The sequence below is a fragment of the Mus caroli genome, unplaced genomic scaffold (genome assembly GCF_978045245.1).
Source record: "Mus caroli unplaced genomic scaffold, Mus_caroli_1 scaffold_7, whole genome shotgun sequence".
NCBI classification, from domain to species: domain Eukaryota; kingdom Metazoa; phylum Chordata; class Mammalia; order Rodentia; family Muridae; genus Mus; species Mus caroli.
In genome coordinates this window covers 100,880,412-100,892,274 of record NW_028227262.1, presented here as the reverse complement: position 1 = coordinate 100,892,274, position 11,863 = coordinate 100,880,412, and the positions used below count along the sequence as shown (strand labels likewise).

Sequence of the window (11,863 nt, the reverse complement as noted above, 5' to 3'; positions counted from 1 at the left end):
CCAGGACTACAGGAAAGACAGGCTCCAGTCAGATATCGAGGGCAGGTGGCATGAGAGATATTCATATGATGGGAGGCAAGCATAAGAAAATAATGCAATTGAAAACAAGGTTACAGGGCATAATCAGAACCCAATTCTCCCACCATAACAAGTCCTGGATATACCATCAATGGAGAAGCAAGATTCATATCTAAAATCACTTCTCATGATGATGATAGAGCACTTTAAGAAGGACATAAATAACTCCCTTAAAGAAATACAGGAAAACACAGGCAGAAGGTAGAAGCCATTAAAGAGGAAACACAAAATCCCTTAAAGAATTACAGGAAAACACAATCAAACAGGCAAAGGAAATGAACAAAAGCATCCAAGATCTAAAAGTGGTAATAGAAACAATAAATAAATCACAAAGGGAGACAGACAACCCTGGAGTTAGAAAACCTAGGAAAGAGATCAGGAGTCATAGATACAAGCATCACCAACAGAATACAAGAGATGGAAGAGAGAATCTCAAATGCAGAAGATACCATAGAAAACAATAACACAACAGTCAAAGAAAAAGCAAACGGCCAAAGCTCCTAACCCAAAACGTCCAGGAAATCCAGGACACAATGAGAAGACCAAAGCTAAGGATAATAGGTATAGAAGAGAATGAAGATTCCCAAATTAAAGGGCCAGTCAATATCTTCAACAGAATTATAGAAGAAAACTTCACTGACCTAAAGAAAGAACATACAAGAAGCCTACAGAACTCCAAATAGACTGGACCAGAAAAGAAATACCTCCTGTCACATAATAATCAAAACACCAAAAGCACTAAACAAAGAAAGAATATTAAAAGTAGTAAGGGAAAAAGGTCAAGTAACATATAATGACAGGCCTATCAGAATTATACCAGACTTCTTCACAGAGACTATGAAAGCTAGAAGATCATGGGCAGATGTTATACAGACCTTACCTTAAAAGAACATAAATACCTTCCCAGGTTACTATACCCAGCAAAACTCTCAATTACCATAGAGGGAGAAACCAAGATATTCCATAATGAAACCAAATTTACACAATATCTTTCCACAAATTCAGCCCTACAAAGGATAACAGATGGAAAACACCAACACACGGAGGGAAACTATACCCTAGAGATAGCAAGAAAGTAATCTTTCAACAAACCTAAAAAGAAGATAGCCACACAAACATAATTCCATCTCTAACAACAAAAATAAGCAGAAAGTAACAATCACGTTTCCTTAACAATCACTTTTCCTTAATATATCTTAACACCAATGGACTCAATAAAAAGATGTAGACTAACAGATTAGATATGAAACCAGGACCCAGTATTTTGCCACATACAGGAAACACAACTCAGTGATAAAGACAGACACTACCTCAGAGTAAAAGGCTAGAAAACAATTTTCCAAGCAAATGGTCCCAAGAAACAAGCTGGAGTAACCATTCAAATATCAAATAAAATTAACTTTCAACCAAATGTTATCAAAAAGGAAGGACACTTCATACTGGTCAAAGGAAAAAAATCTATCAAGATGAACTCTCACTTCTGAACATCTATGCTCCAAATGCAAGGGCATCCACAGTCAAAAAAGAAACTTTACTAAAGCTCAAAGCACACATCACATCCCACACAATAATAGTGGGAGACTTCAACACTCCACTCTCAGTCAAGGACATATCATGGAAACAGAAGCTAAACAGAGATACCATGAAACTAACAGAAGTTACAAACCAAATGGATCTAACAGATATTTATACAACATTTCATCCTAAAGCAAAAGAATATACTTTCTTCTCAGCACCTCATGGTACCTTCTCCAAAATTGACCATATAACTGGTCACAAAACAGGCTTTGACAGATACAAGAAGATTGAAATAATCCCATGCCTCCTATCAGATCACCACGGACTAAGGCTTGTCTTAAATTCCAACAAAAACAGTGAAAGACACACATACACATGGAAGCTGAAAAGTGCTCTACTCAACGACAACTTGGTCAAGGAAGAAATAGAGAAGGAAATTAAAGACTTTTTAGAATTTTGTGAAAATGAGGAAACATCATACCAATGGGACACAATGAAAGCAGTGGTGAGAGGAAAACTCATAGCTCTAAGTGCCTCCAAAAAGAAACTGGAGAGGGCTTATATTAGTGGCTTGAAAGCATACCTGAAAGCTCTAGAACAAAAAGAAGCAAATACACCCAAGAGGAACAGACAGCAGGAAATAATCAAACTCAGGGCCAAAATCAAGCACATAGAAACAAAAAGAACTATACAAAGAATCAACAAAACCAGGAGCTGGTTCTTTGAGAAAATCAACAAGATAGATAAACCCTTAGCCAGACTAATGAGAGGGCACACAGACAGTATAAAAATTAATAAAACTAGAAGTGAAAAGGGAGACATAACAATGGAAACCATGGGAATCCAAAAAAGCATCAGATTAAACTACAAAAGTTTATACTCAACTACATTGGAAAATCTGTATGAAATGGACAATTCTCTAGACACATACCAGGTACCAAAGGTAAAACAGGATCAGATAAACCATCTAAACAGTTTCATAATTCCTAAAGAAATAGAAGCAGTCATTTATAGTCTCCCAACCCCAAAATGCCCAGGACCAGATGGGTTCAGTGGAGAATTCTGTCAAACCTTTAAAGAAGGCCTAATACCAATACTCTTCAAACTATTCCACATAGTAGAAACAGAAGGAACACTACCCAATTCATTCTATGAAGCCAGAATTATGCTTATACCTAAACTACACAAAGACCAAACAAGAAAGAGAAATTCAGAACAATCTCCCTTATGAACATTGATGCAAAAACACTCAATAAAATTCTTGCCTACTGAATTCAAGGATACATTAAAACTATCATCTATCATGATCAAGTAGGCTTCATGCCAGGGGTATGGAATATTTCAATATATGGAAATCCACCAACATAATCCACTATATAAATGATCACAAAGCAAAAAAGCCATATGATCATTTCATTAGATGCTGAAAAGGCATTTGACAAAATTCAGCATCTGTTCATGTTAAAAGTCTTGGAAAGATCAGGAATTCAAGACCTAAACATAGTAGAAGCAAAACCCAGCAAACCAGTAGCCAACATCAAACTAAATGGAGAGAAACTTGAAGCAAACCCGCTAAAATCAGGGACTAGACAAGGCTCCCCACTCTCTCCCTATTTATTCAATATAGTACTTGAAGTTTGAGCTAGAGCAATTAGACAACGAAAGAAGGTCAAAGGGATACAAATTGGAAAGGAAGAAGTCAAAATATCACTATTTGCAAATGATATGATGGTATTCATAAATGACCTCAAAATTCCACTAGAGAACTCCTACAGCTGATAAACAACTTCAGCAAAGTGGTTGATATAAAATTAACTCAAAGAAATCAGCAGCCTTCTTCTACTCAAAGAATAAACAGGCTGAGAAAGAAATTATAGAAACAACACCCATCACAATAGTCACAAATAATATTACATACCTTGGTGTGACTCTAACCAAACAAGTGAAAGATCTGTATAACAATAACTTCAAGTCGCTGAAGAAAGAAAAATTGAAGAACACTTCAGAAAGTGGAAAGATCTCTCATGCTCATGGATTGGCAGAATTAATATAGTAAAAATGGTGATCCTACCAAAAGCAATCTACAGATCCAATGCAATCCCCATCAAAATTCAAAATCAATTCATAAAGTTAGAAAGAGCAATTTGCAAATTCATTTGGAATAAAAACCAACCCAGAATAGAGAAAACTATTCTCAACAATAAAACATTTTGTTGGGGAATCACTATCGCTTACCTCAAGCTGTATTACAGAGTAAAATGATAAAAACAAAACAAAACAAACAAACAAAAAAAACAAACCCTGTTTGTTATTGGTACAGACACAGTCAGGGAGATCAATGTAATAGAATTGAAGACCCAGAAATGAACCTTCACACCTATGGTCATTTGATATTTGACAAAGGAGCTAAAACCATCTGGTGGGAAAGACAGCATTTTTAACAAATGGTGCTGGTTCAACTGTTGGTCAGCATGCAGAAAAAAATGCAAACTGACCCATTCTTATGTCCTTGTACAAAGCTCAAATTCAAGTATATCAAGGACCTCCACATAAAACCAGATACACTGAAACTTATAGAGGATAAAGTGGAGAAGAGCCCCAAACACATGGCCACAGGGGAAAATTTCCTGAACAGAACAATAATGGCTTATGCTCTAAGATCAAGAATTGAGATACGGAACCTCAGAAAATTGCAAAGCTTCTGGAAGGCAAAGGACACTGTCAATAAGACAAAATGGCCACCAACAGATTGGGAAAGATCTTTACCAATCCTACATCTGACACAGGGCTAATATACAATATCTACAAAGAAGTCAAGAAGTTAGACTCCTGAGAATCAAATAACCCTATTAAAATGGGGTACAGAGCTAAACAAAGGATTCTCAACTGAGGAATCCCGAATGGCTGAGAAACACCTAAAAAATATTCAACATCCTTAGTCATCAGGGAAATGCAAATCAAAACAACCATGAGATTCCACCTCATACTAGTCAGAATGGCTAAAATAAAAAACTCAGGAGACAGCAGATGCTGGTGAGGATGTGGAGAAAGAGGAACACTCCTCCATTGCTCTTCGAATTGCAAGCTGTTACAACACCTCTGGAAATCAGTTTAGTGGTTCCTCAGAAAATTGGACATAGTACTACCTGAAGATGCAGCAATACCCCTCCTTGGCATATACCCAGAAGATGCTGCAACATGTAATAAGGACACATGCTCCACTATGTTCATAGCAGCCTTATTTATAATAGCTATGAGCTGGAAAGAACACAGATGTCCCTCAACAGAGGAATGGATACAGATAATGTGGTACATTTACACAATAGAGTACTACTCAGCTATTAAAAGCAATGAATTCATGATATAGCTGTCTCCTGAGAGGGCCTGCCAGAGCCTGACACATACAAGCAGATGCTCACAGTCCACCATTGGACTGAGCTCAGGGTCCTCAGTAGAGGAGTTATAGAAAGGACTGAGGGAGTGAAAGGGTTTGCAACCCCATAGGAAGAACAACAATATCAATCAACCAGGCCACAAGAGCGCCCAGGGACTAAGCCACCAAACCAAAAAGTATAGATTGCTCTGGCTGCATACATTGCAGAGGATGGCCTTGTCATGCATTAATGGGAGGAGAGGTCCTTGGTCCTATGAAGGCTCAATAGATGTCCCAGTATACAGGATCTGATGGCAGGTAGGTAGGAGTGGGTGGGTGGGTAGAGGAACACAGGCATAGAAGCAGGGCTTCTATGTTGTGCCTAGAAAGTCCCTAGTTCTCCCTTATAGTTCCTGCCTTCTGTTTAACATCATATCTACATATCTACAGGTCAACAGAACCAGAGAAACTAGATATCTACTGGAACAGGGGAGATAGATTATACGAATGGGAGGACAGTCAGCACATAGGAAGAGATGGGAGACAGCCATCTGTCCACATGATGCGTTCCAGTACATAACTGGAGTGAATGGACAACACAGGACTGTGTGTATGATATCTTCATGAGTCAAAACAAACTTGCACAGGGGGCACCTGGATTTGAACCAGGGACCTCTTGATCTGCAGTCAAATGCTCTACCCCTGAGCTATACCCCCACCTGTTTATTAATGTCTCATGGGCACTCAGAACTTGCATGGCCACTCCCTGCCTGCTAACATCTAGCATGTGCACCTACCAGTGCTCTGTCATCACCTGCTTCCTCCTATGAGGCCCAGCCCTGAGCTGCCTCTGCTCATATGACTGCCATGTCCTCATGAATGACCAGCACTCTCCTGCTGTGGTCCTCCCTGAGGCAGGAGGCTTCAGCTAGTGCTGCTTCAGCCTTCAACTCAAGTAAACTCATATGCAACACAAGGGCTACTTAGCTGGCCTGTGGAGTTGAATGAAGGCAGGAGTGGACAGAATGGAAAGATCTCTGTCTTCTAAGAGTTCCTTGGTCAGATTCTCTAGTAAGAACAAATTAAAACACTCCTGCTCAATAGCCAAGTCATTCAGTCACATTTACATATCTACAAGTCAACCATAGCTACAGATATGAAGAAGGACATCTGCAGACCATGGTCACTGAAACATGACACAGGACAGTGGTTGAGAACATGTGATCAGCAGGTAACAGATTCTTGGAGCAGGGCTTGTTTGAGATTGGTTTCCTATGTCTTCCTCTTATAACTTTGTAGTCTCCCTCATTAGCACAGGTCACCTGCACTGCCTCACCCAAGGATTTAGAATATATAGTGACATCTATAATGTGCTAGAGGACACACCTCCTTCAGACTGGACTCTTTCAGGGCAATGGGGTAGCAGTGAGTCAGTGGGTGGGGGAATGTCTTCATGGAAGCAGGGTAAGGGGACATTGGATAGGAACTTTGCAGGGGGAAACCAGGAAACCTGATAAGATTTGAAACATAAATAAATAAAATATCCAATTAAAACAAGTCAAGATCTTTTTTGGGAAGTTTATTCCAAGAGATAACATTTATAATGGGGACACAAAGCTGCCACAGTACATATGCTGAGCCATTGGACAGATGTTAGTCATGAGCCACTAAAGGATACAAACCAGGCCAATGAGCAGCTTAGGAAACCTGTGATATATGATCTTATACTCCCTCTCCACTCTGAGAGCCTGTGAATGTCCACATTTCCAGCTCTGATGGACCAATTGGGCATCGACAACTATAATGTATTACCAGGACAATATCCCCTACTCCATTTTCTTGAGGGTCTTTTCCTGATCCTCAGTGCATCTGTTTGTTGAATTGCATTTGCTGAGAACCACTGATGGTTTTCTCTAATAAAACCTAGCTTTTATAGGTTCAGGAAACTCACTATACATTCTCAAAACCCTGAAGACTTGCTAACTAGAAAGACTCGAGATTCATGAACACAAGAACCAGCTGTCACATGAAGGATCTGATGAGTAATAACACAGCTGTAGCATCAATGGGTTGAGTCTCCAGCCATGAGTCAAGAGAGAAAGTGCATCTCTACCATGAATGTGGGCAGTTATTCCAAAATCCCATGAAAAGGGGGCACCTGGATTTGAACCAGGGACCTCTTGATCTGCAGTCAAATGCTCTACCCCTGAGCTATACCCCCAATACTAATAGAAGGCTTAATTAATATCCTTCACTTCCAGAGTAATACACCCACATCACTTGTAAACTATGCATCATCCTTTGAGAACTTCCAGGCTGAGTCAGAGAAAGCACATCACTCTCCTGCAACAAGAGTCACAGGTCTGCTCTGAATTGGAAATGTAAGAATTCTTTAGAAAACTAATCTCAAACAAGCCCAGCTCCAAGAATCTGTCACCTACTGATCACATGTTATCAACCACTGTCCTGTGTCATGCTTCAGTGACCATGGTCTGCAGATGTCCTTCTTCATATCTGTAGCTATGGTTGACTTGTAGATATGTAGATGTGACTGAATGACTTGGCTATTGAGCAGGAGTGTTTTAATTTGTTCCTACTAGAGAATCTGACCAAGGAACTCTTAGAAGACAGAGATCTTTCCATTCTGTCTACTCCTGCCTTCATTCACCTCCACAGGCCAGCTAAGTAGCCCATGTGTTGCATGTGGGTTTAGTTGAGTTGAAGGCTGAAGCAGCACCAGCTGAAGCCTCCTGCCTCAGGGAGGACCACAGCAGGAGAGTGCTGGTCATTCATGAGGACATGGCAGTCAGATGAGCAGAGGCAGCTCAGGGCTGGGCCTCATAGGAGGAAGCAGATGATGACAGAGCACTGGTAGGTGCACATGCTAGATGTTAGCAGGCAGGGAGTGGCCATGCAGGTTCTGAGTGCCCCTGGGACATTAATAAACAGGTGGGGGTATAGCTCAGGGGTAGAGCATTTGACTGCAGATCAAGAGGTCCCTGGTTTAAATCCAGGTGCCCCCTATGCAAGTTTGTTTTGACTCCTGAAGATATCAGACACATAGTCCTGTGTTGTCCATTCACTCCAGTTATGTACTGGAGTGCATCACGTGGACAGATGACTGTCTCCCATCTCTTCCTACATGCTGACTGTCCTCCCATTCGTATAATCTATCTCCCCTGTTCCTGTAGATACCTAGTTTCTCTGGTTCTGTTGACCTGTAGATATGTAGATATGATGTTAAACAGAAGGCAGGAACTATAAGGGAGAACTAGGGACTTTCTAGGCACAACATAGAAGCCCTGCTTCTATGCCTGTGTTCCTCTACCCACCCACCCACTCCTACCTACCTGCCATCAGATCCTGTATACTGGGACATCTATTGAGCCTTCATAGGACCAAGGACCTCTCCTCCCATTAATGCATGACAAGGCCATCCTCTGCAATGTATGCAGCCAGAGCAATCTATACTTTTTGGTTTGGTGGCTTAGTTCCTGGGTGCTCTTGGGGCCTGGTTGATTGATATTGTTGTTCTTCCTATGGGGTTGCAAACCCTTTCACTCCCTCAGTCCTCTCTATAACTCCTCTACTGGGGACCCTGAGCTCAGTCCAATGGTGGACTGTGAGCATCTGCTTGTATGTGTCAGGCTCTGGCAGGCCCTCTCAGGAGACAGCTATATCATGAATTCATTGCTTTTAATAGCTGAGTAGTACTCTATTGTGTAAATGTACCACATTATCTGTATCCATTCCTCTGTTGAGGGACATCTGTGTTCTTTACAGCTCCTAGCTATTATAAATAAGGCTGCTATGAACATAATGGAGCATGTGTCTTTATTACATGTTGGAGCATCTTCTGGGTATATGCCAAGGATGGGTATTGCTGGATCCTCAGGTAGTACTATGTCCAATTTTCTGAGGAACCACTAAACTGATTTCCAGAGGTGTTGTACCAGCTTGCAATTCGAAGAGCAATGGAGGAGTGTTCCTCTTTCTCCACATCCTCACCAGCATCTGCTGTCTCCTGAGTTTTTGATTTTAGCCATTCTGACTGGTGTGAGGTAGAATCTCATGGTTGTTTTGATTTGCATTTCCCTGATGATTAAGAATGTTGAACTTTTTTTTTAAGGTGTTTCTCAGCCATTCAGGATTCCTCAGTTGAGAATCTTTTGTTTAGCTCTTTATCCCATTTTTAAATAAAAAACTGGGTGGTCTGTATAGGGTGGACATTTCCCCTGTGAGCTTTTTTCTTCCTTCCAGAGCCTCCTGCTCACTTGATTTACCATCAGAGGCTAAATCCTGGCTGAACTGCTGTACCAGGCAGAGAGAGATCCTGGCAGTGATGCTGCTGATAGTACCAGTAGGGCCCTGTGAGAAATTTTGAATGACAGCCCATCTGTCAGGGGTGTCTGGGGGCTGAGGTGGAAGATAGTTGGCCAGTTCAGGAGCTAACCCAGGACAGCAATGTAAAGTGGATCAGGGTCTGCAGCTGCTCTGCTCCTTTTCTTGGGTGATGATGCTATTCAAGGATGGCCCTGAAAAGCTGCAGAGCTGAGAAAGGCATCTCACCAGTCAGGCCTGGCAATTTCTGGAAAGTGGGTCTGTGAGCATCTGTAATTTAACTTTATAGTCAGCCATAGTTTATCATCACTCAGATGAAGATCATTAACTGCAATTACTAGAACCAGTGGGGGTATAGCTCAGGGGTAGAGCATTTGACTGCAGATCAAGAGGTCCCTGGTTCAAATCCAGGTGCCCCCTTATTTATGTCTGGTTACTGACTTACCATTCATCTTAGGCAGGTTAACCCATGATGTTAGAAAGTCTTCATTTGCTGAGGCCTCTGGAATCAGTGTTATTATGCCCCCATTTACTGTCATTGATTACACTTCTAAACATCCAGTGGCTCAAAGGCTGGAACCCCCAAGGCACATTAGCACACTGTACACTGCAGAGCTCTTATCTCTGCTGAGTTCTACCTTCTTCTTTTTTTTTAACCTCACCATCTGGATTTTTTCCTTTATCCTCACTGGGATAGTTAGTTTTAATTGTCAGTTTGACACAATGTAGACTCACCTTGGAAATACAGTCTCAACCAGTCTCAACAATATCTAGTTAAGGTTGCCCTATGGGCATGTCTGGAGGGGGTTGTCTTGAGGACTAAAGCAATGGATGTACACAGATCCAGCACTATTCCCAGGCAGGGATCGTGGATTGTATGCGTGTAAAAGGTGAGCTTAACACTGACAACCATACATGCATTCATTTTTCTCTGCTCTTAACCATAGCTATGACATGGCTAACTGCTTAACGTTCCTGCTGCCTTGACCTCCCTGAAATAATATACTATAATCTGAAATTGTATGAACTTTAATTTTTTCAAAGCCTACTTTTAATGATGGTTTTAAAATATTTTTCCTCCCTTCTAGTCCTCCAACCGGCAGAGGTATCGGGAAAGAAGGAATATGGTGGAATTAGACCTGTTTAGAAATGGTTCTTTGGAACCATGCCCATCTGTGTTGTCTGGAAATTGGCAGTTCAGTTCACAGGTTAACAGTGGTAGCTCCATTCACTCAAAAACACTTTATGGATTTATCAGAAGTCCAGTTCAGTAGAGTCAGGGTAGCAAACAGGAATCGGCAACAGTGGCACTATCTAGCAGAGATAGCCTTAGCCTTAGCTTGAGTTATCAGGAGGGACCAGCAGGAATACCAGGAAATGTTCTCCACTGTACTTTTCTCAGGAAAGTAAGGATCAGCAAAGATGGAAAACCAACAAGCATTGTTGTACCAGCTAGCCAAGCTCAGCCTCTGTCACTGTCTATGGAGTCGTATTTTTACCCCCCTCCCCCGCAAAAAAAAAACCATCCTGTGTCCTTGAAGCTGCAGCACACCATCAGAAGTTTCTTGGTGTTTCTCTCTATGGAGTCCCAACAAATGCAGCCCAACTACACAATGTAAGGCAGACCAATATATGTTGGTCATTAGCAAAGACTCTTTCATCACATGTTGTCCTTTCCCATGTTTGCTTCAGCAGAACATCCTTTCTCCCGTGTCTGCTTCAGCAAAACATTCCTTCATGAGTCTGCCTTAGTCTTTCACCTGTATCCATTTCAGGAAAATACTCCTACACGTGTTTGCCCCAGCAAAACACCATCCAACACATCTGACTTTCCAAAGAACCCTTAGGTTTCTACTGCAATTGTGAGCTAACATTTGCCCTTTCTTCCCTCACTTGCCTCTTGCCAGGGCATTTTATCACAGGAGCAGAAATGAAACTAGAACACACCTTCCTCCAGTGCCCCCCACTCAATGAGCAACAGCCCAGGTATGCTTCAGAGATGTCCATTGAGTGATGAACTTTATTCTGAGTTTCAAGACTCTATTGGCAGGCTAAGATGGGGGTGGGCAGAGGCTGAGTTTGTGGTAGCATGGACAAACACTATCTGAAGGCTAAGACTTGTAGGAGACAGAAGACATCAGCAGAGGATTGCTGAACTTTTCAGTCACCAACTTGCTAATGTCAGCTGTTGAGGAGATGCTCTTTCACTTAGGAAGCCGATTTGCTCCTTTTGTAAGATTGGTACTTTATGATGTCACTGGGTTGGGTGGTTTGAGTCCAAAGTACAGGACCTACAGGATGCTCGCTGCTGGAAATATACTGAAGGAATATTATTGAAACTGTGGAAAGTGATTGTGATAATGACCCAGTAGGATACAAATGAACTTGCAGAGCTGAAAGGCTGTTTCAGAGTAAAGTGATGACTGTGTGAGCTATTTGTGACAAGCTTCTCTTGACATAGATTCAATGAGAAGGGTTTGACTTCCCATGAAAACTGAGTGGTTCTGAAAGAGAATTCAGAGGCAATGCAGATAATACTTTGCTGTTGAAAAA

General features: G+C 41.4%; 1 non-coding gene across 1 annotated transcript; it reads left to right on the top strand.

Moving 5' to 3' along the window:
- Positions 1-9,658: 9,658 nt before the first annotated feature.
- Positions 9,659-9,730, top strand: Trnac-gca (transfer RNA cysteine (anticodon GCA)). Its single transcript has one exon. It is a non-coding gene; the product is annotated as a tRNA-Cys (tRNA).
- The last annotated feature ends 2,133 nt before the right edge of the window (positions 9,731-11,863 follow it).